The sequence below is a fragment of the Macaca thibetana genome, chromosome 6, assembly GCF_024542745.1.
Source record: "Macaca thibetana thibetana isolate TM-01 chromosome 6, ASM2454274v1, whole genome shotgun sequence".
Taxonomy (NCBI): domain Eukaryota; kingdom Metazoa; phylum Chordata; class Mammalia; order Primates; family Cercopithecidae; genus Macaca; species Macaca thibetana.
The window spans coordinates 13,405,027-13,432,312 of record NC_065583.1 but is presented as its reverse complement, the minus strand read 5'-3'; the positions used below and the strand labels follow the sequence as shown (position 1 = coordinate 13,432,312).

At 46.2% G+C, this 27,286-nt stretch overlaps 1 protein-coding gene across 5 annotated transcripts in view; it reads left to right on the top strand.

Annotated features, from left to right (window-relative positions):
• WWC1 (WW and C2 domain containing 1) overlaps positions 1 to 27,286 on the top strand; it is a 175,589-nt gene that overhangs the window by 25,888 nt on the left and 122,415 nt on the right. The window lies entirely within an intron of this gene.

Genomic DNA, 27,286 nt, shown 5'->3' with positions numbered 1-27,286 from the left:
TTCTGACATTTGCTGGGATTCCATGAGGGAGTCAGGTATTACAAGATTTTGTCAATTACTGAGTTTCTTTGTGCTTTTTTATTTATGAGAATGTTATTTCTGAATCCACTCCCTTTCTCTTCCCTTCTCACCAAATTACACTTGATTTGCCTCCAGGAGGAAAACAGTACATTGTTATCATTTGGTCAAGATTTCATATTCAAAAAAGAGTAAAGTGACAATACAGTTCAAAAATCTTGTTAGATGCTGTGGAAAGCTCACCTGGCAGTAGTGACAGGTGCCATGAACTGAGGGATTTTATAGACATTTACATTTTCCCTTGTCCTCACCTTCCAGATGAGGCAGCTGTGGCCCAGAGAGGTTAGGGAACTTACCAAGGTCACACAGCAAGTTGGCAAGAGGGTTGGGGTTTCAGTCTGGGCTCTCTGACTCTGCAGCTGAGTGCCTGCCAGTGCTGCGTTGTCTCAAGGTATTTGGCGCGTGTTGATGCAACATCACTCACCCTCCTTGAGTTCTCTGCCATTTCTCAGAGCGTTTGTCTGTGTGTCCTGATTTGAGAATTAGTTAAGCTCTCGCACTCTCCAGGGTGCAGTGCTTGGAATTCAGGCACTGGAGGAAGTTGCTGCCTCCTTCCTGGAGCCCGCAGCCGGATCCCACAGATCCTGCTCTGTTGGACAGTGAGGACAGGAGGTGTGGCCCAGGGGTTGGCTGGATGGTAGTGGGGTGCAGAGTAGACAGGGCTGCGATGACTCTCTAGGCCCATGCTTCTTGTCAGTTCCCAGGCACTGAGCCCGGGACTTCCCCCACCAAGGCATCCTGTCCTATTTCCCCCATTGCCTTCTGCCCTCTTAGGATCTATAGCTATTTAGAAATGTGAGCACAGTGGCCTTTTCAGAGAGAAAGAAGTCCTGCTCCTCAGTATTCCCAGGATCCTAGCTTACTGGAGAGATTAAAAGGCTGGATTACGTGGGAAGGAGAGGCAAGTGGACTGGGACACTTTAGATCTAATTGCTAATGACTCCTAGAATATGTCCTTCCAGATGTCCTCATGTTCATTCAGAGGCACTGCCTGCCTTTGTGAGGGGTCATGCAGTGTTGAATGATGTGTTATCAGTGCAATGCAATAGCCAGGTGACGTCATGAAAATCCTCGCTTTCTGAGAACACGTTCGCAGTCAAGAATGCGGTGCTGGAGAGACCGGAGGGTCTCGGTGTGCTGCACAATTCAGCTTCTATTGTGTAACTCCTGGGTTTATTGGCCGTTTGTTGCTGTTCTCTTTGACAAAGTACGATTTTTTTTTTTAAACTTTCTGATTGGAAATCAGTAGTTTAAGCCTGCTAATCACCTCTTTGGCTTGGCGTGTGGATCATGGAAAGTCCACAGCACTTACTCTGTTTCCAAATGTTCTCTCAGTTCCAGAAGTTCAGAAATGTAATCAGCCCCCAATTTTTTATAAGATTGTATAATTTTTACCTTAATTACAATAATAAAGGTTCTGAGATCTATTACATAGATACCTTTTCTTAGTTTACTTTTTAAAAATGTATTTTTAATTGTGGCAAAATATATGTAACATAAAATGGTTTACCATTTTAACCATTTCCAGTGTACAGCTCTGTGATGTTAACTACATTCATGTTGTGCAGCCATCACCACCATCCAACTTTAGAATGCTCTTCATCTTGCAAAACTGAAACTCTGAAAACTACTTTCTGTCTCTATGAATTTGACTTCTCTGACTGCCTCATATAAGTGAAATCTTACAGTATTTGCCATTTTGTGACTGGCTTTTTTTGGGGGGGAGGGATGGAGTTTTGCTCTTCTTGCCCAGGCTGGAGTTCAATGAGAAGTCACAGAGCTGTACATTGGTAAAAATTATACAATCTTATAAAAAATTGGGGGCTGCTCACTGCAGCTTCCACCTCCTGGGTTCAAGCTATTCTCCTGCCTCAGCCTCCCAAATAGCTGGGATTACAGGCACTTGCTACCACGCCTGGCTAATTTTTATGTTTTTAGTAGAGATAGGGTTTCACCATGTTGGCCAGGCTGGTCTCAAACTTCTGACCTCAGGTGATCTGCCCGCCTTGGCCTCCCAAAGTGCTGGGGTTACAGGCATGAGCCACCGCGCCCAGCCTGTGACTGGCTATTTCACTTAGCATAATGTTCTCAAGGTTTATCTATGTTGTCGCCTGTGTCAGAATTTCTTTCCTTTTTAAAGCTGAATAATGTTTCATTGTATGAATATATGTGAGATGTATATACATACAATGTGTTGCAATGTATACACATACATACACACATATACATGACGTTTTGTTAATCAGTTCATCTGTTGGTGGATACTTGGGTTACTTCTGCGTTTTGGCTCTTGTGAACAATGCTGCTGTGAACATACGTGTATAAATATGTGTTAGCCGGGTGCAGACTCCTGAGGTCAGGAGTTCGAGACCAGCCTGGCCAACGTGGTGAAACCCCATCTCTACTAAAAATACAAAAATTAGCTGGACATGGTGGCGGGTGCCTGTAATCCCAGCTCCTCGGAGGCTGAGGCAGGAGAATCACTTGAATCCAGGAGACAGAGGTTGCAGTGAGATGAGATCACACCACTGCACTCCAACCTGGGCAACAGAGTGAGACTTCATCTCAAAAAAAATAAAAATAAATAAATATGGCCGGATACAGTGATTCATGCCTGTAATCCCAGCACTTTGGGAGGCCGAGACAGGCGGATCATGAGGTCAGGAGATCAAGACCATCCTGGCTAACACGGTGAAACCCTGTCTGTACTAAAAATAGAAAAAAATTGACCGGGCGCGGTGGCGGGCACCTGTAGTCCCAGCTACTTGGGAGGCTGAGGCAGGAGAATGGTGTGAACCCGGGAGGCGGAGCTTGCAGTGAGCCGAGATCACGCCACTGCACTCCAGCCTGGGTGACGGAGCAAGACTTCGCCTCAAAAAAAAAAATTTTAAAAATAAATAAATAAATAAGTGTTCGTTGCCCCTGCTTTCCATTCTGTTAGGTACATACCCAGAAGGAGAATTGCTAGATCACATGGTAATTTATCTGTTTTTCTGAGACAAGGTCTCTTTCTCAGGCTGGAGTGCAGTGGTGCGATCTCAGCTTACTGCAGCCTCTATTTCCTGGCTCAAGTGATTCTCCAGCCTCAGCCTCCCAAGTAGTTGGGACCACAGGCATGAGCCACTGCACCCAGCTCATTTTTGTATTTTTAGTAGAGACAAGGGTTTGCCACATTGCTCAGGCTGGTCTTAAACTCCTGAATTCAAAGCAGTCCACCCACCTTGGCCTCCCATAGTGTTGGGATTACTGGCATGAGCCACTGCGCCTGGCCTGGTAATTCTATTTTTAATTTTTTGAGAAACTGCCATCTGTTTTCCACTATTTTACATTCCCACTAGCAGTGCAGAAGGGTTCCAATTTCTCCACATTATCATCAACACTTACTGTTGTTTTTGTTTTTGCTTTTAATAGTAGCCAACCTAATGGGTGTGAAGTGGTATTTCATTGTGGTTTTGGTTTGCATTTCCCTAGTGATGAGTGATGTTGAGAATTTATAGATACACTTTTTTTTTTTTGAGATGGAGTTTTCTTGCTCTGTTGCGCAGGCTGGAGTGCAGTAGCACGATCTCAGCTCACTGCAACCGCCACCTCCCAGATTCAAGTGGTTCTCGTGCCTCAGCCTCTCAAATAGCTGGGATTACAGGCGCCCGCCACCATGCCCGGCTAACTTTTGTATTTTTAGTAGAGTCGGTGTTTCATCATGTTGGCCAGGTTGATTTCGAACTCCTGACCTCAGGTGATCCACCGGCTCGGCCTCCCAAAGTGCTGGGATTATAGGCATTAAGCACTCAACCCAGCCCATACGCTTTTTAAAAAGCCAACTCCTCATGCCAGTTCAAAGCTAGAGAGGCAGTCGAGTGTAACATTCAAGGAACTGATCTTAGAAGCCAAATTCCCTGGTTTTAATCCTGTCTGCTCTCCTTACTAACTTGGTGACTGTGAGTCAGTGACAAGACCTCTCTGTGCTTCAGTTTCCTGTCTGTAAAATGGGATAAATGACCTAATCTCATCAGGTTACCAGGATAACTCAATGAATTGATAGAGATAAGTCCCATAGCATGTGTGAGACTGTGTGTTTGGTAAGTGCTGGGCGTCGGTACTGCCAGTGAACAGAGCAGAATCTGCTGCCTTCCATCCTCCCGGGATGCCTTTCTTCTCTGCTTAGTCTTTTTCAAGTAAAGCAAAGGCCTTGGGAGGTTGAAGTGAGATGGTGGCTGGAACCTGGTGGGTTTTCACACCCCAAAGGTGGGTGTGTCAAGGGGAAGAAGAACACAGGCAGTGTCTGTCCGATGTCCCTCCTGGAACTTGGCATGTCTGGTTTCAAGAGTGAGTGTTTGCAGAACTGGCAACCAGAAGACAGGAACAAGGCCTGGGAATGGAGCGGAAAGGTAGCTGCTATATATAGTTCCTTCAGCCAGTAACAATTAGAGCGAATAGCCATCTGGATGATGAATGGCTCCTAATTGCCTTAAATTACGGCAGTTAGCTAAGGGTTTCTGTTGCTACATGGGTTACCATAGGCCGCTGCGCCCTGTGGGCCTGCATAACTGTCCTCAGGCCTGCGTCCCCTGAGTCTCAGCACTTGGGCCTCCATACAGTGCCATATTTGGTAGGACATCCCCCTGATCCCAGAGATACCCGGGCTTCTCTGCTACTGGGGTTAATTCCATGAGCATCAGAAGGACCCTAGGTTACAGCTTCCCCTTTTCTTCCCAGAGCAGATTTCCAACTTGGTCTGGGAAGAACCAGGTTCTTCTTCTAAGGGAGATGTCATGGGAGAACGTAATCTCCATCTCTGATCCTTCTTTAAAGCCTAATCCAGTTTCCTTAGCAAGGCAGGAAGGTCAGGTGTAGTGAGGGAAAGAAGAACTTCTGCCTCTTCCTGCCTTCATCTGGTTAACATGCTTCTCAGGGCCCAGCTTAAAAGTTAGTTCCTCAAGAAATCATTCCCCAACTCCCTGAAGGGGGACAGGTTCAGTGTTTGCCTTCTCTTACAGGGCAATATCCTTTTCTTTTTTCTTTTTTTTTTTTTTTTGAGACGAAGTTTCGCTCTTGTTACCCAGGCTGGAGTGCAATGACACGATCTTGGCCCTCTGCAACCTCTACCTCCCAGGTTCAAGCGATTCTCCTGCCTCAGCCTCCCGAGTAGCTGGGATTACAGGCATGTGCCACCATGCCCGGCTAATTTTGTATTTTTAGTAGAGACGGGGGTTCTCCATGTTGGTCAGGCTGGTCTCAAACTCCCGACCTCAGGTGATCCACCTGCCTCGGCCTCCCAAAGTGCTGGGATTACAGGTGTGAGCCACTGTGCCCAGCCCAGCAATATCCTTTTCTTTTGAATCAGTTGTTCAGTTGTAATTAGTTAATACCTCTTGTTATTTCTGCATAATGTCAGCTTAGGAGGTTTTTCTTTTCTCTTTTAAGCCCCTTCCATTCTAGGAAGCCTGGAACTTTTCTAGAGCAGCAGTTCCCAAAGTGTGATCCCTGGAAATATTTGAGATCCTCTCAGGAGATCTGCAAGGTCAAAACTTCATAATAAGGCTACGATTGTGCCACTGTATTCCAGCCTGGGCAACAGAAAGAGTGAGACTCTGTCTAAAATAAAATAAAAAGTATCCAAGCTGAAGCACAGAAGGAAAAAAAGCTTGAAAAAAATAAAAGGACTTTAGCAATTTGTGGGACATATTAATCAGTCTAAGAAATGTGTATTTGCATTCCCATAAAAAGGAGATAGAGAGATTAGGAAATATATTTGAAGACATAATGGCTGAAAAATTCCAAAGTTGATGAAAATATCACCCACAGATCCAAGAATCCCACTAAATCCAGGAAAATCATACGGAAAACCACACCTAGATACATCATAGTCAAACTGCTGAAAACAAAAGATGAGAAAAACCTTAAAATCAGCCAGGGAATAACATACAAGAGAACAATAGGAATTACATACAGGAGAACAATAAGAATACTGCAGACTTCTCTGATGAGACAATATAAGCCGAAACATCATTGAATGACATATCTAAGGTGCTGAAAGGGAGAAATACTGTCAACTTACAATTCTGTATCCAACCACAACTATCCTTAAAATGAGGATAAAATCCAAACATTTTCAGATAAAATAAATTGCTTAGAGAAAGTATCACTAGCACAGTTACACAATAAGAAATGTTAAAATAAAATGGTCAGGGCCGGGCGTGGTGGCCCATGCCTGTAATCCCAGCACTTTGGGAGGCTGAGATGAGCGGATCATGAGGTCAGGAGTTCAAGACCAGCCTGGCCAACATGGGGAAACCCTGTCTCTATTAAAAACACAAAAATTAGCCAGGCTGGTGGTGCGTGCCTGCAGTCCCAGCTACTCAGGAGGCTGAAGCAGGAGAATCGCTTGAACCCAGGAGGTAGAGGTTGCCGTGAGTTGAGATTGTGCCACTGCACTCTAGCCTGGGTGACAGAGCGTGACTCTGTCTCAAAAAAATAAAATAAAATAAAATTTTCAGGCCGAAGGAAGATGACATCAGGTGGAAACTTAGATCTACGTGAGAAATTAAGAGCATCAACAATAGAAAAAACTAAAAATGTCTTCATTTCTTTAAAAGATAGTTGACTGTTTAGAGCAAACGTAATAATGGTGTATTGTGGATGATTTTTTTTTTTAAAAGCGGAACAGAAAGGAAAAGGAAGTAAGAAACAGATAAGACAAATAGACAACAAATGGCAAGTTGGTAGACTTAAAACCAGCTATATCAATAATTCAGTGAAAGTAAATGGACTAAATACTTTAATTAAAAAGTAGAAAACAAGAACAAGATTCAAGTGTATAGCCTGCCTATAACAGGTTCACTTTAAATATAAATACTCACATAGGTTACAGGCAAAAGGATATGAAGGATATACCATACCAATACTAATCACAAGAATATTGGAATAGCTGTCAGCATGGCATACAGAGAGTTTTTACAATAATAGGGTGATTCATCAAAAAGACATGACCATCCTAAATGTGTGGACACCTAGTGGCTGAGTTCAAATACCTGAATAAATGACTGGATCCAGTAGAGCAGGCTTTCCAGCTCTTTGCAGGGGGGCGGGACAGATGGAGCCATTTCCTCATTCCTGTCCTGATCTCCTTTGAGTCGCTGGCAAGGGCAGAAGTGGGCAGAAGCAAGCTGACCTCCATGGCCTCATTCTGTGCTCAGCATTGAGACCATGTGTGTCCTCCTTGTCCTCTGAGATGGCAGACCCTGGGACCCTCTGATAGGAGCCCCTGCCAACAGCTCCCACAGGGTACCCCACCCTAGCTCTTCTTGCCATGAAGAGAGCTTTCTGGAACCTGCCAAGCTCACGTGTGATGCCAGTCGGGACTTGGGGCCATGCTCACTGAAGTTGGCAGGGGCTGGGGTCCTGGAGTGGTGGATGGCATCATTGTCAGTCTCTGGGAACTCCAGGTGTCCTAGGACACAGAAGAAGGTGGCAGTGTCTGCCCTCACGCTGGTTCCTGCCATTCAGATACTGACAGGAGCTGAGTCAGCACCAGGTGGGGCAGCGGGGAGGGGAATTTTTAAGCAATAATGAAAAGTTGCCTGGAAGAGGAGGAGAAGATTCCTGGATAGGCTGTGTCTGGGGGCAAAGAATTCCATCATTTACAGGCAGTCCCATTTGCACTGACATTCCATGTGAGAAATGATTTTTCCTTCTTAAAATATTGTGGTAAAATATACATAACATAAAGTTAATCATCGTAACCATTTTCAGTGGTAGAGTTTAGTGCATTAAGTATATTGTTATTGTGCAACCATCACCAGCATCCGTCTCCTGAACTCTTTTCATCTTCCTGCACGGGAACCCTACACCCATTAAACAACTCCCCATTCCAGCCTGCCCCAAGCCCCTGGAAACTACTCTTCTATCTCTGGCTCTATGAATTTCACTACTCTAGATACCTCATATAAATGAAATCCCATAGCGTTTGTCCTTTGTGACAGGTTGTTTCACTTAGCATTATGTGAAATAATACATAAGACTCATCCATGTTGTAGCCTGTGTCAAAATTTCCTTCCTTTTTAAGGGCAAATCATATTCCATTGTATGTTGATATCACATTTTGTTTTTCTGCTCATCTGTCGATGGACACTTGAGTTGCTTTCACCTTTTGGCTATTTGTGAATAATGCTGCTATGAATGTGAGTGGACAGCAATGATTTTTTGTTTTGTTTTGTTTTAAGGTAATAAGATGAATATAGGGATAGGAATTAGTGGCTCAGGACACCGACCTGATAGTCTTATTTGTTGTTGTTGTTTTTAGATGGAGTCTCGCTCTGTAGCCCAGGTTGGAGTGCAGTGGTACGATCTCAGCTCACTGCATCCTCTGCCTCCTGGGTCCTGGTTCAAGCAATTCTCCTGCTTCAGCCTTCCAAGTAGCTGGGATTACAGGCACATGCCACCACGCCCAGCTAATTTTTGTATTTTTAGTAGAGATGGGGTTTCACCATGTTGGACAGGCTGGTCTTGAACTCCTGACCTCATGATCTGCCTGCCTTGGCCTCCCAAAGTGCTGGGATTACAGGTGTGAGCCACCACACCCGGCCGGACCTAATAGTCTTATTTCGCATTTGTAGAAACCTGGAAAAAAATAAGCATCTGGGAAAGTTTATTCTTGCAAATCTGCATTTTTGAAGGGACAGAGCTGCTGAGAGCCTTTGGTGGTTGAGGTCTCTTGACTCATTCCCACCCTACTATGCACTGGCCATATGCAGGCCAGTGTCTGAGTTAAGGTGTCGTTTCTTGCTTTGGTTATTGCGACAGTCAGCTAACGGTAACCAGGCTCCAAGATCCTTTTCCAGCAATCTCTTGTTGCAACTACTTTTGGAATTTTCTTCCACAGGGCTTTCCAGAGCAAATTGCTCTCCTTCTCAGAAATTGCTCATGGTTCTCCAGTGCTCACAGAAAACCCCAAAATATCTTAGCATGACTCAGGGCCCCCATTGGTCTTCCCAGTCTTCTCCGCCTCTCCTTTCCTTCATTCTCTCATTTACCTCTTGGTTCATTTGTTCACCCTGTGATCTGTATTTTGTATTTGTTTTTCACATGTATGTCTCATACTGACTCACTCGGATACTGTGCTCTCCAGGACTTAAGAGCAGGCATGTTTATGATGGAAAGAATCTTATATTTTGGAGTCTCCTTAGCTCTTCATTGAAACCTTGTAAGGTAAATTGTTTCATCCCCAATTGGCAAGTTAGGAAATTGAGCTTTCACAGTTCAGAGAAATGGGTTTGCAATTATGGTCCTTGGAGCAAATTTAGAACCAGCACCAGGGTGTTCCTCTGAGTGAGATTGTGGCTTTTTGAGACACTAGGAAGCTGGAGGTAGCAAGAATAAATGCCCAGGGGCTCTGAATCTGCTTTGTCTCTGCAAGTAAAGGTGAGACCTTGCCGGGGCTCAGTTTGATTGAAGAATGAAAGGCCAGTGCTTGTAGATATTCCCTTAACAAAAGCCTGAGTGTGGTATAGCATTAAGTTGGCTGCTTTCTCCACTCTGAAAGGCTATCGAATGAGAATGTAAGCTCATGTTGGCAGGAATATTCTCCCCACTTTACAGGGAACCCAGGAGTGAGGGGAAAGCCTTACCAAAATTTGTTGCATTCGTGCTGATAAATCCTGAACCCTCAGCTGGGTGGGTCAGGAAGTTAGAACACGTGGGTGGATGTGGTCTTCTCCCTCAAATGTGCAACCCACTGAAACGCTGCTGCTCAACACAGAGTGGGACCAGAAACACCTGCAGAGTTGAGTATCTTGCTCAAGGTCTCCCAACTAACAGAAAGCAGAGCTGAGCCTTTTGCAATTTAGGAGTCCGAGTTCAGCGCAGCCTCTAACACATCTGCCTCTTGGATGGCTTTGGCATAAGTTGCAGCCTTGGGAGCATTAACTGGCCTCAGTGATCTCACTCACAAAGTGTGCATAATAACATCTGCCTCACTGGGCCGTCACAGAGACCAGCGAGCTAATCAGGTAAAGCAGTCAGCAGGGGCTAGAACAGAATGGGTTATGAATGATGCTGTTTCCTGGTGCACCCCTTCTTCACTTGCTGGTGAACAACAAGCACTTGGGACTTGCTCCCCACGGTCAAGATTCTTGGTTGATCTGGATCAATAGATGTATATAGTGGTGGAGGCACTATCTCTAGAGGGTGAAGAGTCTGATTGGATAGGAATGCCACGCAACTATAGTCATTCCTCCTTTCTTTTTTAGAGCATTACCACTGACCTGCAATCTTAGAGTGGATGTGGGGAGTTTTTCTTTTTTTTTCTTTTCTTTTCTTTTTTTAAGACGGAGTCTTGCTCTGTCATCCAGGCTGGAGTCCAGTGGCATAATCTCAGCTCACTGCAACCTCCGCCTCCCAGGTTCAAGTAATTCTGCCTCAGTCTCCCAAGTAGCTGGGACTACAGGCGCGCCACCATGCCCGGCTAATTTTTGTATTTTTAGTAGAGATGGGGTTTCATCACCATATTGGCCAGGCTGGTCTCGAACTCCTGACCTCATAATCCGCCCGCCTCGGCCTCCCAAAGTGCTGAGATTACAAGCATAAACCACCGCGCCTGGCCTGTGGGGAGTTTTTTCACTTCCCTTTCCCCAAAAGTACTTGCATGACCTCAGTGTCTGGTGCCCCTGTTTGCAAAAGCATCTGTTATGCCCTCAGTCAGCACAGCTGGCATCCACCTTAGGCTGTCTGGGCTCCACCCCTCATCCACCTGCAATAAAGCAGAAAAACCTCTTTGAGAGAATCAGCTTTTTCTGGCACGAACAGGTGTACGTTGTTGCTCTTTCCGTCCTGATAAGTTGGTCTTGCCCCGTGGCTCCCCCTCTGTCAAGTACTTGGTTTCTTCCTTCCCCCTTGGTGATATCTCGGTCAGGAAGAAAGTCCTCTCCAAGAGCTTCCAGGAGACCACTTGATTGCACTGCTGACTGATAACCCAATTTACCTTGAGCAGAGACCTGTAGTTTTGTGTTATTCTTAGGATTTAACATACGCTGCCCTCAAGGCCCAAGGGACAAACAGAAAGCCTGGTTATGCTGAGCCCAAGTGGGATAGCATCTAGAAGGCTTTGAGGTTTTGGAAAAGCAACGTGAGCTTATTTTCTTATTTTATATGTTTAAAAGGGTTCCCTTCTTCTCATGAGGCAGGACTTCAAAGGCAGCATTCCAGACCACACTTCCTTTTGGTAAATCTTAACCAGTGTAAATGTTTACTTTTGTGTTGTAAATCCTAGGAGGTGAGGGGAGAAGGAATGTCCGAAGCAGGTGTCCTGCCAGCAAAAGTTAAAACTTAATCTGCTGCTTTAGGCGTTTGGGAGGAAGGGGAGTGTTTATAATTAACAAGCCATGCTAATGAACCTGGAGGTAGAACCTTTTTGCCGGGTTCTGCAAATTCCTGGACCCACTGGAATAAGAGGATTTAGGAAAGCCTGCCTTGCTTCTTCCCCTGCCAGGGAGGTCAGCGCATGAAAATGGAAGGAATGAGCAAAACAGTGATTCAAAGGGTAGAAAGATAAAGGGGAAAGTGAAATGATAGAAAGCAGTATTACTTAAAAACTGTGGCTTTTGGCCGGGCGTGGTAGCTCACACCTGTAATCCTAACACTTTGGGAGGCGGAGGCAGGCAGATCACCTGAGGTCAGGTGTTTGAGACCGGCCTGGCCAACATGGTGAAACCCTGTCTCTACTAAAAATACAAAAATTAGCCAGGCATGGTGGCGCCTGTAATCCCAGCTACTTGGGAGGCTGAGGCACGAGAATCGCTTGAACCTGGGAGGTGGAGGCTGCAGTGAGCCGAGATCACAGCACTGTACTCCAGGCTGGGTGACAGTGTGAGACCCTGTCTCAAAAAAAAAAAAAAAAAAAAGCAGCTGTGGCTTTGGTTAAAAATGTAAATTCCAAAAAAGATTACTAAAAGAAATGGTCCCATTCCCCTGCCACCCTCACTCACCAGGAATGCAGCAATGCATTGGACAGGAGGGTCTCGGCAATTGGCTTGGGACCCGCACTGTCTAGGAAAGAAACTTCTGGTTTCCTTGTGCTGTCTGAGCAACATCCCCTTGGAAGAAGTCCTTGAAAAACTGAGATGTTCTGTGGAGGGAGGCTACTCATGAGTTGTGAAACTTAGGCAAAGGCATTCACCTTTTATGAGAGTCAGTTTTCTTCTTATCAATAAAATGGAGCTAACAATAGGCACCTTCAGAATTATGAGGATTCATTGGCTCGTGTTTTCTCAACACAGTGTTTGGCAATCAGTTGTGTTTTTTTTTTTTTTTTTTTGAGGCGGAGTCTCGCTCTGTCGCCCAAGCTGGAGTGCAGTGGCGCGATCTCGGCTCACTGCAAGCTCCGCCTCCCGGGTTCCCGCCATTCTCCTGCCTCAGCCTCCCGAGTAACTGGGACTACAGGCACCGCCACCACGCCCGGCTAATTTTTTTGTATTTTTTAGTGGAGACGGGGTTTCATTGTGTTAGCCAGGATGGTCTCGATCTCCTGACCTCGTGATCCGCCCGTCTCGGCCTCCCAAAGTGCTGGGATTACAGGCTTGAGCCACCGCGCCCGGCCAATCAGTTGTTCTTGAGTTCACTATTGTTACCCCTACTTCTATGCACCCACCATATATGCATGGAATGTGCTAGAAGGAGAAGAGGTTGTGGGAGGTGATCCTGGGGCAATACAGCTAAGACCTCCCTCCATCCCACATGCACTCATTCTTCTCTTTCCTCTGAAAGAAGGAAACCTCTAGAAGAGGTTGGGGCTGTAGGAGGAAAAGGGACATGGAGCAGAGAGAAGGATGCAGTGAGGGTGTTTGGGACTGTTGGCAGGCAGCAGTCGGGTTTGGGGCCTACAGGGCTCTGCAAATGAGGAAGCCAGAGGTGGGTGAAGTGTTGGCCACACCTCTCCCCTAAAGCTGCAGAATCGTCTGACCGTAAGAGGAGCTGGTGCATTCACAATCCTCTACAACCAGTCCTTCCCCTGACCTTCCCAGAAGCCTTGAACCCTCAATGCTGAGCTGCCAAGACGTGAGCTGGGTGACCAACATAGCCATTCTCCAGTTTGGGGTTGTCAGTATGTCCACCCCTTCCCCATTCCTCGAGGGAGTCATGCTTCAGAACTGCAGCCCTGCCACTTCCTCACTTGAGCCTTGTGTGTAAGAGCGCCGGCCCAGCAAACAGCCCAAATCTCTCTCCCTGGGGACTGTGTGGATACATTTTGGGGCATCCATGCAGTGGAGTGCCTTGTGGACATTGACAAGTCTAAGGTAGAGCTACAGGTGCTCATAGGGAAAGGAGTCCAAGATACATGATGGAGCATTCAGCAAGATTCAGAACTGTAGGTTATATGTTTAAAGAATGGAGTTAAAAGTATACACTCCCATCAACTAGAGTTTTACAGATGGGCTTCAAGGAATTATCTGTTCCATAGAAATGTTTGGCCCACACGGTATTGAAATAGCTGCTGCTCCAGGACCACCCTTTGAAAGCTTGTGTTCACTGCAGTCCACCCTTCCTACTTCACTGGGTTACCTGCCTGGGTCATGCTGGAATCTGAGTTTGCAACCCCAAGACAACTGAGAGTGAGCTGAGGGAAATTGTATATGTCCTACAGTGTAATTGATCAGTTTTAAGGTGAACTTGTTTTGCCTGTTAACATCTTCAAATGTGAGGTACTCTTATCAATGCTGTTGGCCATTGCTGTCGTTGCTTGCACATGCACAAATGATGTCGTTCCTGTTAAGGTAACGAGACAGCTGTGGCCCCTCTGTGTTTTCATCAAAAACCATGGAAAAACCATTTGCAAACAGGTCTTTGTTCTTATTGAAAAACTTTCTTTAACATCTTCTGGTGAAGTCAAGAAAGTGCTAGAATCAAAATTCAAAGTAATTGTCAGTGGCTTGGAAGAGAATCACGGAAACATCATCAGAATTCTCTTTCAAGAAATGCTGCCAGTGGCTCATGCTTCAGAGCTGAGAAGGGACTCAATCTTATACCTTAGTTCATTCATTTCACTTATCTTCCTTGTCATATGTGGAAAAGAGAGTCATACAATAAAGTCCATATCTAAAAAAGTCTGAGCTTTTTCAGTACATATAAATATTCTAAGTGAAAGAAAGCTTTGGGTCATAACTTATTGGTAGTGTTTACCTTCCTGGTTGCATCTAGAATAATCCTGTTTATAAGTGATGCTTTCTTAGTAATGAAGTAGAGTGTATGTGTGTGTATTTGATCAGCACGTATATGTGTTTATGTGTGCACAAGCATGTGCGCTGGGTTAGTGTACCTGCTGATATGTCTGTGGAAACATTTCTGGGAGGGCACACTGGAAATAGTAACTTGCCTGTAACTTAAGGGTTTGCATAGTAGGTGAGGAGGGAAGAGTTTCTTGTTACTTGTTTTTGCGGGTTACTTCTGTATGTTTTTGGTTTTTTCTTTTTCTTTTCTTTTTTTAATTAATTAATTAATTGATTGATTGATTGATTTTACTTTTTTTTTTTTGAGACAGAGTCTCACTCTGTCGCCCAGGCTGGAGTGCAGTGGCACAATCTCAGCTCACTGTAACCTCTGTTTCCCAGGCTCAAGCGATCCTCCTGTCTCAGCTCCCCCAAGTAACTGGGACTGAAGGCGTGCGCCACCACGCCAGGCTAATTTTTGCATTTTTTGTAGAGACAGGGTTTCACCATGTTGGCCATGCTGGTCTCAAACTCCTGGGCTCAAGTAATCTACCCTCCTTGGCCTTCCACAGGGCTGGGATTACAGGCATGAGCCACCGTGCCTGGCATTTTTCACTTTTATAAAAAATGGTGGGGGAACCCTTCAAGTCTCAAGCCCCACCTCAGAACTCCTGACTTCAGCATCTCTGGGGATGGCACCCCAGGTGCCAGGCAGCCAGATTTTGTTCTCTGTCTAACCAGGCTGAAAGCCAACTGGCATCTCTAGGGGACCAAGGACTCCATGAAGCTCACAGGGTTTTTTAAGAAACTGCGAATTCACTAACCAATTGGTATCTCCTTGCCCTCCTCTTTCCCTTTCTCCTCTCCTTCCTCAAATATTTTTTGAGTACCTCCCCTATGTATAATGTCAAGCATGCATCTACAGACCTTCTTTTCCTGTCAAGAGCTGGGAGTGGATGGTGCCTATTTTGCACCCTTGAGATGCATGGAAAACGTGCATTCTTATAACCCTTGGCCATCTCTTCATACCTTTATGCCTGAGAATGCACCTTGGTGCTGTGAGCCCTTTGTGGAGAATGCGACTTCTTCTCCCAGACAAGATCTCATTGTGAGGCCAGGTGTAGGTTTAGAGGTTCGTAATGATGGGCAGCACCTCTGTGACCTTTGCAACCTGGAGAGGCTGCTCTGAAGTGCTGTTAGTCCAGAAACACTGAGCTCTGTACTGGTGTGACTGTTGGTCTGTCCTGAAGAAGAGAGTGCAGGAGAGCGCATCCCCCCCGCCCGGGCTTTACCTGCACAGCTTCCCCATTTATCAGCCCAGGTTCATTATGCTAGGGGCTTAGAAATTGCTATCCCTTCTATGCTGGGGACTCAGAAGTCGCTATCCCTTACCAGCCCCCTTCCACTCCTTCAAAATGAACTTATTACAAGATTCTTATAGAACGAGAGCCTGATCATCTCCTTGCAAAGAATACTTTAATGTTCTGTCATGGCTCTTAAAGTCTACTTTCCCTGGCCTGGCAAGGGGGCTCATGCCTATAATCACAACAGTTTGCGAAGCCAAGACCGGGGAGGATCCCTTGAGCCCAGGAGGTGGAGACCAGCCTGGGCAACATAGCAAGACCTCATCCTTACTGAAAAAAAAAAAGCCAGGTATAGTGGTACACACCTGTGGTCCCAGCTACTGGTGAGGCTGAGGAGGGAGGACCATTTAAGCCCAGGAGTTCAAGCTTGAAGTGAGCTATGGTGATACCCCTGCACTCCAGCCTAGGTGACAGAGGAAGACCCTGTCTCCACAAAAAAAAAAAAAAAAAAAAAAAAAAAAACAAAAAAAAAAAGCCTTTTCTCTCCCTAATGTGGCTCACAGGACACTCAACAACATAGGACTGACCCTGATTTTGCCTCTCCAGCCCCATCCTGTTTCTCTGCCCCACCCCCACTGCACTCTGGCAACAGGTCTTGAGAGACATTGCAACCTTGTGCATTATAGAGATTTGCAAATGCTGGTCCCTCTAACAAGAGTTATGTTTCCTGCTCTCTTCACCTACTTACACCTACTCATCCTTCAGCGCTGAGTTTAATCACACTCACTCGGGAAGCCTTCTCTAACCGTGAGGAGTAAGACCAGACCCTCCCCACTCCACCCCCATTTACAGTCTCATGCTCCTGTGTGTTGCTGCTTTGTAGAATTGCCCAAATTATTTCTGTGTCTGCTTTCTCCACTGTGCTGCAAGCTCCTTAAGGACAGGGGGCTCTGGCTGTTTCTCACAAAACTGTATCCTCAGTGCCTGGCTCTAGTGAGTTCTGAACTTATATTTTGGGCAACTGAATGAATCAATGACTCTCCTGCTGAGCAGCAATGCTTCTCCCAAGAAGAAGGGTTAGGCCAAACTTCCAGCAGGGAGGCAGCTGAGGATGTGACTGAGCGCCTGAGGGCTTGGAACCCAGCAGAAGAAGCTGATTGGTGGGATGGAATGCCACAGGTCCCTCTGGCATCCTGGATACCGAGAGGGTGGGAATGTAAACTGGGCCCGGAGGCTGAATTCTTGAAATTTCACTGCAGCCTAGGAGGAGCCTGCAGGGAAGTGAACCTGACCTTGAGGTTCTAGCCTTTATTTTTTTTCCCCTCTCTAAAAAAAATTAAGATAAAAGGTGCCATCATGCAACACATTCTTTCTGAGGGAGCTGTGAGGTGAGGGCTTCTAAGTCACTCATAAGTCATTTCTAAGTACACTCATCACCCAGGCCTGCTTTTTGCTGGTGCAGGTGCATCTTCCAAGATTTCTCGGCATTGCACACCCTAGAGGAGTTGAAATTCCTGGTGGGTACTTCTTGGGCGCTAGCAGAGACATCCCAGGAGCAGTTCTCCTAATCACAGAAGATAATAGCAAGTGTTTATTGAACATCTAGGCCAGTCGTGGTGGCTCACGCCTGTAATCCCAGCTCTTAGGAGGCAGAGACTGGAGGATAGCTTGAGCCCAGGAGTTTGAGACCTGCCTGGGCAATATAGCGAGACTCCGTTCTCTAAAAAAAAAAGAATGAACGAACATCTAGAATGTCCTGGACAATGTACTAAGTACTTTATATGTCTCGGATGAGCTGGGCTTCCCAGTACCCCTGTACTTGAGGAATTATTATTATTATTATTATTATTATTTTTTTTTTTTTTTTTTTTAAGACAGAGTCTCGCTCTGTCACCCAGGCTGGAGTGCAGTGGCCGGATCTCAGCTCACTACAAGCTCTGCCTCCCAGGTTTACGCCATTCTCCTGCCTCAGCCTCCCAAATAGCTGGGACTACAGGCGCCCGCCACCTCACCCGGCTAGTTTTTTGTATTTTTAGTAGAGACGGGGTTTCACCGTGTTAGCCAGGCTGGTCTTGATCTCCTGACCTTGTGATCCGCCCGTCTCGGCCTCCCAAAGTGCTGGGATTACAGGCTTGAGCCACCGTGCCCGGCCTTTTGAGGAATTATTATGCTAATTAAACAGAAGAGGAATTAGGACTAAAGGAACTGAACTGATCTGCCTATAGTCACATAGCTGGAAGTGGAAGTGCTGGGATGGAATGTAGATCCATCCATCTAGTAGCTCCCAAACCTCTGTTCTGACCACTGCGTCACCTCCAAGTAGCCCTAGCAGCCAGCACTTGACTATTTCCAGTCTTCTTAGCACATCCCGTTCATTCGCTCATTTAATTGTTTATAAAACTTGATCAGGAAGATATGATTACTTTCGTTTCTTAAATTACTAGACTGAGGCTTAGAGAAATTAACTAGCAGAACCAGGATACAAACACAGGTCCCTCTACCCACCAAGCCCTTGCTTTCCTCCCCCTAAGGGGAGAGAGGAGTCTGTGTCTGGTTATTGTAGGGACTGAAGGCCCCAGGGAAGCTGTTGGCCCCTCCGCAGGGGTAAAGACAAATGGGATGACATGACAAGGAGCTTTTCCAGCTGGGCTCCTGGTAGAAATCAGACTCTAAAAGCAGAGGGATGAGGGTGGGGTTCTGGGACCTGGGGAGGGAGGGAGTTCTTCTTTCCCCCTAGCTAGTTGCCTTGGGGAAAAGAATGCCAGTGTAGGCGCTGTTGAGGCTGTGAGGAGTGCAGTCATTTGATGTTAAGGAGAATGCCGTGTTTGCTTTTGCCAAGTGGTTCTGACTCCAAGTCAAGGGGTCTCTGGGTTTGGGGAACATTGTTCTATATGTGGTGGCTCGGGCAAGGGTGGCTTTCCCTGGTTCTGCCATTTACTAGCCCTGTCACCTTGGGTGAGTTACTTACCCTCTGTAAGCCTCAGTTTCTTCATCTGTAAAGTGGGAGAAGTACAGTACTTCCTTCCCTGGGCGGTGAGGTCGAAATAAGGTACTGTTTGTAACTTAGCAGAGTACCCAGCCCATAGTCAAGGTGTAATGAGTATTCAGTTGCTGATGTAGTCTAGGTAACAAACACTTGGCAGATAATAGACGTTTAACTTAACCCTCACAACAACAGTATGAGACAAGTACCATTCTTTTTGTTTTTCTTTCTTTCTTTTTTTTTTTTTTTCCAGACAGTCTCGCTCTGTTGCCCAGGCTGGAGTGCAATGGTGCAATCTCAGCTCACTGCAACCTCTGCCTCCTGGGTTCCAGTGAGTCTCCTGCCTCAGCCTCCCAAGTAGCTGGGATTACAGGCATGCGCCACCATGCCTGGCTAAGTTTTGTATTTTTAGTAGAGATGGAGTTTCATCACGTTGGCCAGGCTGGTCTTGAACTCCTGACCTCAGGTGATCCACCCACCTCAGCCTCCCAGAGTGCTGCTATTACAATTCACCCATTTAAAGCTTAGAATTAAGTGGCTCTTGGTATATTCAGAGTTGTGCAACCCTCACCACAATCACTTTTATAATATTTTCATCACCTCCCCACACAAAACTCTGCACCCCTTAGCAGTCATCCCCCAATCTTCACTTCCCTCCAGCCCTAGACAACCACTAATCTACTTTCTGCCTCTATAACTTTGCCTGTCCTAGACATTTCATATAAACGGAGTCATACAATACGTGACCTTTTGTGTCCGGCTTCTTTCAGTTAGCATGATGTTTTCAGCTTTCATCCATGTTGAGGCATGTGGCAGAACTTCATTGCTTTTCATTGCCAAATAATATTCCATTGTATGGATATGCCACATTTTGTTTATCCATTCATCAGTTTGTGGATATTTGGGTTATTCTCACTTTTCGGCTATTATGAATTCATGCTGCTATGAACATTCACGTATAAACTTTTGCACCTACGTACATTTTTCTTTCTTTTGGAGATCTGGTAGGGACTATTTTTCTCCTTGTTTTACAAATAAAGATATTGAGGCACAGAAGGATTAAGTTATTTGCCTGGGGCACACAGCAAATAAGTAACAGAGTCATAATTAGAACTCAGGTAGTCTGCCTCCAAAGTCTGTGCTGTTCATCAGTACCTCTCCTGAACACTTCCTTATAGCAGCTACTGTGCCAGGAGCCAGAGAGACTGGGGAGAGCAAAGCAGACACGTCCCTGTCCTTGTGAAACTTACAGGAAGACCACGGTGCGATAATCGAAGACATGGGAAATAATCACCGTGACAGCTGTGTTAAGGATTACAGTCGAGAGTTGCAAGGTTCTGGCAGGTAGACCGGTGGGCCCTGGGACTTGTCATCATCACAGTGGCCAGGGAAGGAAAGCTTCCCCGGAGAGGAGGTGCTTGCGCTAAGATCTGTAGGACACGTAAGTGCTAACCAGGCAGAGATGGAGGAAAGCAGCAGCTTTAAAGGGTGCAAGACTCGAGGGCAGGGCCAGTATAGTATGCAGGCTTCTGAAGTCAAGCGTTTACTCAGCAATTACTCACAAGGCTCCATGGATAATGGGTCCTAGGGACACTGCTAACTGAGAAAAATCTCTCCAGCCCAAGCAGCAGGCAGGAACACATCTTGCTGTCAGAGATCACTGATGTCCCAGTCTGAGAGACCCAAATTCCCATCCCTGCCTCTCATTTTCAACATCAAAAGGCTGATGTGCTTTAGATCTAAACCCAGGATGCCATTTTTCATCTCCTCTCCTCTAGGTAGCTGGCCTTTCAAATGCGGGAGAGTATTATTCCTCTTCAAAGTGGTGCAGGCGTCATTTGCTGATTTAAAAAATATATATATATATTTTGGAAAAAGTAAGGCCTGGGTCACCAGATACAGACCTGCCAGGTGTTCAGATGCTGGTCCTTCCCTGGCCCCTTAAGTGAACCATGAAAAAGACCTGGGGATTCACCCACAGATAATGGAAGAAAGTTATGTTACCACTTGATGCCTGCTTTTGTGTCCACCCCATTTCCCCAGGTGGCATTGGTAGCTAATTATGATCACTCCACACAATTAGAGCTGTGCTGCCCCTTCCTTCCCCTAGCCAGTGGGCTTCAGTGCCCAGAGTGAAGCCTGCAACCTGTGTCAGACACCAGCATGTGTAATGGGAGGAAACAGCTTCTGTGTCCAGAGCACTGGTTCCAAGGGCGTCCTGTGTCAGACACCAGCATGTGTAATGGGAGGAAAGAGCTTCCATGTCCAGAGCACTGGTTCCAAGGGCATCTTCAGGCACTGAAATTGGCACCTTAGGCATGGGGAAGTTTCATTGGAAGTGAATGGGGAGCACTGGGGGGACTTACTGAAAGAATTTCAGATGCAGGGAGTATTTGGCACAGCTTACCTCCAACTGGCCTGGTTTTATTCTGAATTGTTTGGAGCAGAGGAAGGGAGAGGGAAAACATAAAGATCAGGGTAATAGGTTCTAGGAACTGACAGAGCTGATGGAGTTGAACAGGGGAGGGACCATGGAAGGTAAGGCTATTGAGCAAAAATTAGGCTGTCAGCCTCTAGGAAGGCAGGCACTTGGCTGGATCCAAGTGGCAGTGTTAGGTGCTGTGGGAGAATGCACACCCACAAGTATGTGCACATTCCCTGCCTCCCGGGAGCTCACAGTTCAGCCAGTGATGCATGCACAGAAGTTTGAAGTAGTAACGTTAGACATGAGGTTGAATTCATGCTGACCGGATTTCTGTGGACTTCATGGCCCTGTAGGCTTTATAGGATCTAGAAAGGCAGAAACAGATGTGGTGGGGGATGGTTTGAAGAGTCGTGAATGACTCACTAAAGACGTTGAGGTGGGAAGGTATGCAGGGACTATACCACACTGTGTGGAGGAGGGGGTTCATGGAAAGGGTAAGAACTCCCAAAGGGTAGATGAAGAGCCCTGAAGACCCAGCTAAGGAAACTCATGAACGACTGGTAGCCACTGGGAATTCTTGAGCAAAGAACCAGAGGACATAAGTGCTGCAGAGAACAGACCATACTGTGGATGGATTGAGAGCACAGTGGGGGCCCCTCAAGCTTTTCCACACTCTGGGCAGTAGGCTTTATCCAAGTGCCCACCACCAAGTATCTGGGCACTAGGCAGGGAGCAAAGGGTGTTTCCAATTCCAGTGTTAAACAATTCCTTCCAATTTCTATGTTCCAAGGAAGGATTGGGCTCTCAGAAGCTTGGAGTTCTTGTTTTATGACCACCATCCAGCCCTAAGAGCCTGGGGTGGTTGGATGCATTTTCATTGCACAGATGGACCTCCCAATTTTCTCAACTTTACTTCCCTTTCACAGTTGCACAGACCATGCAATCATGGTTTTGAAGGTCATAAAGTTCACTGTGCTAGGTGATACAGAAATACTTTCTTGGTGACAGGACCAAACATTCATTAGGTGCTTTCATGTGCCCTGCATTTGAATTTATTCATGATAGCTTCAACTTTCTGAGTGTTTACTGTGCGGCAGGCACTGTGCTAACTGTACATTATCTCATATACTTTTCAGGACAAGTGAAAATGACGACCCTATTTTATAGATGAAGAAAACTGACACTCAAAGAAGGGAAATAATTTGCCCAAGATCACAGAGCTCAGGTTGGCTGGACTCTGGGACATCCCTTGCCTCCACCACATGCTGCTTGTCAGCAGCAGCACTCAGAGCTGGTTGCAAAGGAGGGGCTGACATATATATTAAGGGTTGAGTCCGGGCACGGTGGCTCACGCCTGTAATCCCAGCACTTTGGGAGGCCAAGGTGGGCGGATCACGAGGTCAAGAGATCAAGACCATCCTGACCAACATGGTGAAACCCCATCTCTACTAAAAATACAAAAATTACCTGGGCGTGGTGACGTGTGCCTGTAATCGCAGCTACTTGGGAGGCTGAGGCAGGAGAATCACTTGAACTCAGGAGGCAGAGGTTGCTGAGCTGAGCAACCGCTGAGCTGAGATGGTGCCACTGCAGCCTGGGCGACATAGCGAGACTCCATCTCAAAAAAAAAAAAAAAAGAGTTGAACTTTTGCTTCTGGGATGTTTATGTTTTTTCCTAGTCTTCAGGGGTTCAGGGCTCTCAGATGTCTCCCCCACCATACCTCCACTCAGTCTTCCACTGATGACATTTCTTAATAATTCATGTGCTTCCCCCTTGGCTCAGTTACGCATTGGAGAACACTGCTGCATCTAAACCACTGTAGATGACAAGCTATCATGCAGCTCACCCAAACAGCAGCTTGCAAGGCGTATCCATTCTGAACATTTGGAATGGAACTCTTCTGATCCTTATTTTCCACCTAAAACAGTCATAAAGGGGCAATGGAAATGTATTGATTGTCACTTTTTCTTATATACCTTGGACTGTTTCTGCAAAAGGAGATATGTTTGAGTGTTTTAAGGCAGCCTTGCAGATAGCTTCTGAAAAGAATTCACTGGCCTAAAAAAATGATTCCTAGCCTGCAGAGCTTTCATTTGTCTTCCCTGTGCTTGAGAGAGCTGGGTTGCCCACAGGAAAGAATAAGCGGTGAAAACCTGGCTTCTAATCCTAAAGCTTCCAACAGTGAGTTATGGGGTCTTGGGCACATTGTTTACATTTCAGCCTCACTTTTCTCATCTGTAGAATGTCCTGTGGGTCAAGATGAGATAGCAGATGTGATAAGAGCTTTGTAAGCTACAAAGTAGATGTGCATGTGTGGGATAATAGTACACAGGTTCCTGAACTAACTCATGGAGTTCTTGAAGACATCAGATGAAACAGTAAACGGGAAAGTTCTGCGAGGGGAAGAAACTCTGAGCATCTCTGAGGCAGGTGCTCTTGCTCAAGCCTTAGCAATGCGTCTGTCACAGCAGGAAGCAGGGGCTGCTTGACAAAGCAGTGCAGGGGGTTCATATTCCAAGGAGAGGTTTTATTTAAAAGAGAAATGACTTAAAATAGAAGTCAAACATTTATAGTAAATATTGGGGGGAAAAGATTTGATCAGGCCTTTATTTTGAGAAACAAAACTAAAAAGTTAAAAGTATATTTATACTGTATTTAACAACGTACTGCAACCATGCCCCAGTTCTTAGTTTTAACAAAGCGTTGATTTATTTTTGGTGTAATTATTTGGATACAATGAGCCATTGCAGAAAAGGACATTTTTCTCTTGTTTGACTTTCCCACCAGGCTCATAAGGCAGGTCATTTTTGCAAAATATTGAAGGCTTTATCAGTTTTCCTAATGGCCTTGTTTAAACCCTTGGTATCACTGAAATCCTTCTCTTTTATTATTTTATTTTTTGAGTTTTACTGTGTTGCCCAGGCTGGAGGGCAGTGGTGCAATCTTGGCTCACTGCAGTCTCCACCTCCTGGGTTCAAGCTGTTCTCCTGCCTCCCAAGTAGCTGGTATTACAGGCATGTACCACCATGTCTGGATAATTTTTGTATTTTTAGTAGAGACAGGGTTTTGCCATGTTGGCCAGGCTGGTTTCGAACTCCTGACCTCAAGTGATCCTCACCTCCCAAAGTGCTGGGATTACAGGCGTGAGCCACCGCACCCAGCCTGAAATCCTTCCCTTTTAAAGGCCCTGTTGTTTCTTCTTTATGTTAATGGATTTTCTCCTTTTCAGTTGTTACCTGAGTAACTCAACCACTCCTTGGGTGTGATTGAATAGTTATTCAACATGACATTCACAAACTTCATGAAATCCTGCCTCTTTTAGAATATTAGTGATTTCCCTTGCAGTTGACTTGGATTGTACTTGCATTGCTTTGTCAGATGCTAAGACATCCAGCAGACCCATAAAGATGTTGACAGGAAATACTGATGGCATGGGCTAGACACTAATGTTAAGTGGGGAGCAGTATTTGTATAGGTACTGATTTTATTACAAGTACTCAGTTCATGGGTTAATTTTTTAACACAACTCATAGTTTTTATATTTTGATGACTCTTGTTTCTCTAAGTGATCATCTAAGTGCAGGAATCAAGATACATATCCAGTCATTGACTTTCCCCTGATGAAGAGAGCAGGCTGTGGAGTCAGAGTGGCTGGGTTAGAATCCCAGCTTCTACTTGTACAATCTGTGTGACCCTTGATAAGATAAACTGGAGTCTCAGTCTTCTCCAATGCCAGCCTGCAGGGACTCTGTGTGGTGTGAGAGGCTCTGTCCAACACCACATGGGCAGGGAGAAAGAACTGACCCCATTTCATAACAGAATCAGATGGCCCAGGAAGCACCCCCAGTTAACGCTCTTGGGGTTGGGATGCCCAGCCCTGGCTCTCCCTCCACCTGAAGCCCACTGAGATTAATTGGGTGCCTTAAGTCTGATGTCAAAAGGAAGGAAGAGAAGGGTTTGAGGAGGACAGGTTCTTGCAGACTGATCTCAGCAGGTCTGAAGTTAGGCTGAAAATCGGTGTTTTGCAGGTACAAACACTGTAAGGAGATACGAGATACTTAGCACACACCAGTGCCCTTAGTAGGCGTGCCTGAAATGCTTGTTGAGAAAATAAGTGCATGCAGAATACAAGACTCATTTGAATACCTCCTGTTTGGCTAGGAGCAGAGGAATTCAGGTGAGCCATTGTTGAGAAACCTGTGTGACTAGTTAGAATTAGTTAAAAAGTAAAAGCTGGGACCTCCCAGGGCCCATGCTTGGTATGCTCTGAGTGAGGTTGTTCCGTAAGTTGGTGGTGGCTTAGAAATGATTGACAGACATGTCTTATTTTTTAATGTGACAATGGATGTTTGGTTCCATGTAAAACAATTAGAGGAGGAGCTATTTGGTTAGTATCAGGCACTGTGTTTCGACCTATTCCCCAGATGCCTTCATTCTGATGTTGGGGCACTGGACAGACTTTCTGAGGGTCTCTTGAGGTCTTAGGGTCTTGCTCATGCAGGGCAGGAGGAGCTGAGCAGGGCAGGAAATACACCTGCAGCTGCTGTTTTCTGCGGGCATTGTTTCCCTAGATGGTTCCTGGATCATTCTGGGTCTGTGACACTGGGCTCGCACTCTGGGCTGCTCCCCACTTTCCTAATAGGGTCCTTGGATGTCACCCCCAGGCGTTGGCAGTGCCCCCAAACCACTGAGTGACAAGGGTCCTCCTCAGAGGCCAAAGCCAGCATCTCTCCAGTTCAGTTGCACTGACTGTAGATGGGTGCTGTGTCCTGGGGCCTGGGACGCCCTGAGTTCTCGAGTTAACTACTATCAGTCATGTGCCCTCCAGGGCAGACCTCGGGAAGGAGGCAGTTCCAGGGGATACTGCTTATTCAGCCCACCAGGCTCGCAAGGGTCTGTTCCCCACTTCTGATTCACCTTCAATTGATCACCCTGGCGTTGCCTGGAGAGGGAATTTGGAATTCTGTGCCCTAATCCTGACTGATTCTTTAGACCTTTTGTGGAGATGCTGATATTGAAGAAAAGGTCGTGTGAAGTCCGTGCTCACTCTGTTAAGATGCGTTTGTGGGTCTCCTGCTAAGGCAGAACTGAAACCCTGTTTCTGTCATTCTGTCAGCTCATGGCTTCATCTGGACACAGCCCCTGGGTTCCCTCTTGTACCCTCCCCCTTGGTGTAAGGGAGGCCCTGGAGAAGGTGAAGAGCAATCTATGTGACGATCTATTTCATTTATTAGCCTGAGTGAAATTGGAGGCCTCTTTTCTTTTACAGAGTCATTGTCAAGCAAGGTCAGTCCAAAAAAAAAAATCCCTATATATTTATGATTATGTATCAAGAATGATTCTGTCCACTGGGGATACTGCAGTGCTCTTAACAGTCCTGATTGCTGCCCTTGCAGAGGTCGCCATCTCCAGAGAAAGAATGTAAGTCATCGTGAAGAGTTGAGAAGGAGAAGCAGATGGGCCGTGGGCTTATCAAGCTGGGATCTATCTGCCCTGTTGGAAGAGTCAGAGGAGTCATGCTCAGGAGATGGCAGTGTAATTAGAATATCTGCTATGATAACAGAGTATTGAGCACCTACTGTATCCAAGCACTGTGCAAACACCGGGCATACCTGAGCTCCTTTATTCCCCAGATAGGTGTTAATGGCAGCCCCATTTGACAGGTTAGGGGATGTGATGTACACCTTTTCCTGAACGTGGCCAAGAGAAGTGATGTGCACCAGCCACACAGCTGGCAAGTGGCAGAGCTGGTTCCTGAGCTCGGGGGACATGACTGTGATGCATGTGCACAGGTGTGTGCACAGGCTCAGGTAGGGTGAAGCCCAGGGAGACCCAAGCCCTCACCCTCACCCTCTCTACTGTTTTCCTGCCAAGGAGGGGCATGTCCCCAGGATGTTTGCAGGCTTTATTCTGCCTGGGCAGTGACCCAGGCTCCTTTAATCCACAGCCGGATGGGAAGAGCTGCTGGCAGAGGGAAGGGCCACACATCATTGTCCCTCTCCCTGAAGCATACCTCTCAAGAAGTTCCGGGGTGGGGTAGAAGCTTGGCTGTGAGCACAGGCCTCCCTTTATCCCACCTCGACCTCAGACAAGCCAGAGGAGAGCCACAGACATTTGCCCGCTGGGGGTGCGGCCATCACAAACAGGGACTTCTCCAATGAGGAAATACAAAGATGCCATCCGGAAAGGATCAAGAAGTAGTTGTCCAGGCAGGGTCCACTGGAGAAATACAAAGAAAGAAATTATCAGCCTAGGAAAGGGCCCTAGCAGAGCCATCCTGAAGGTTCCCCAGAAGGA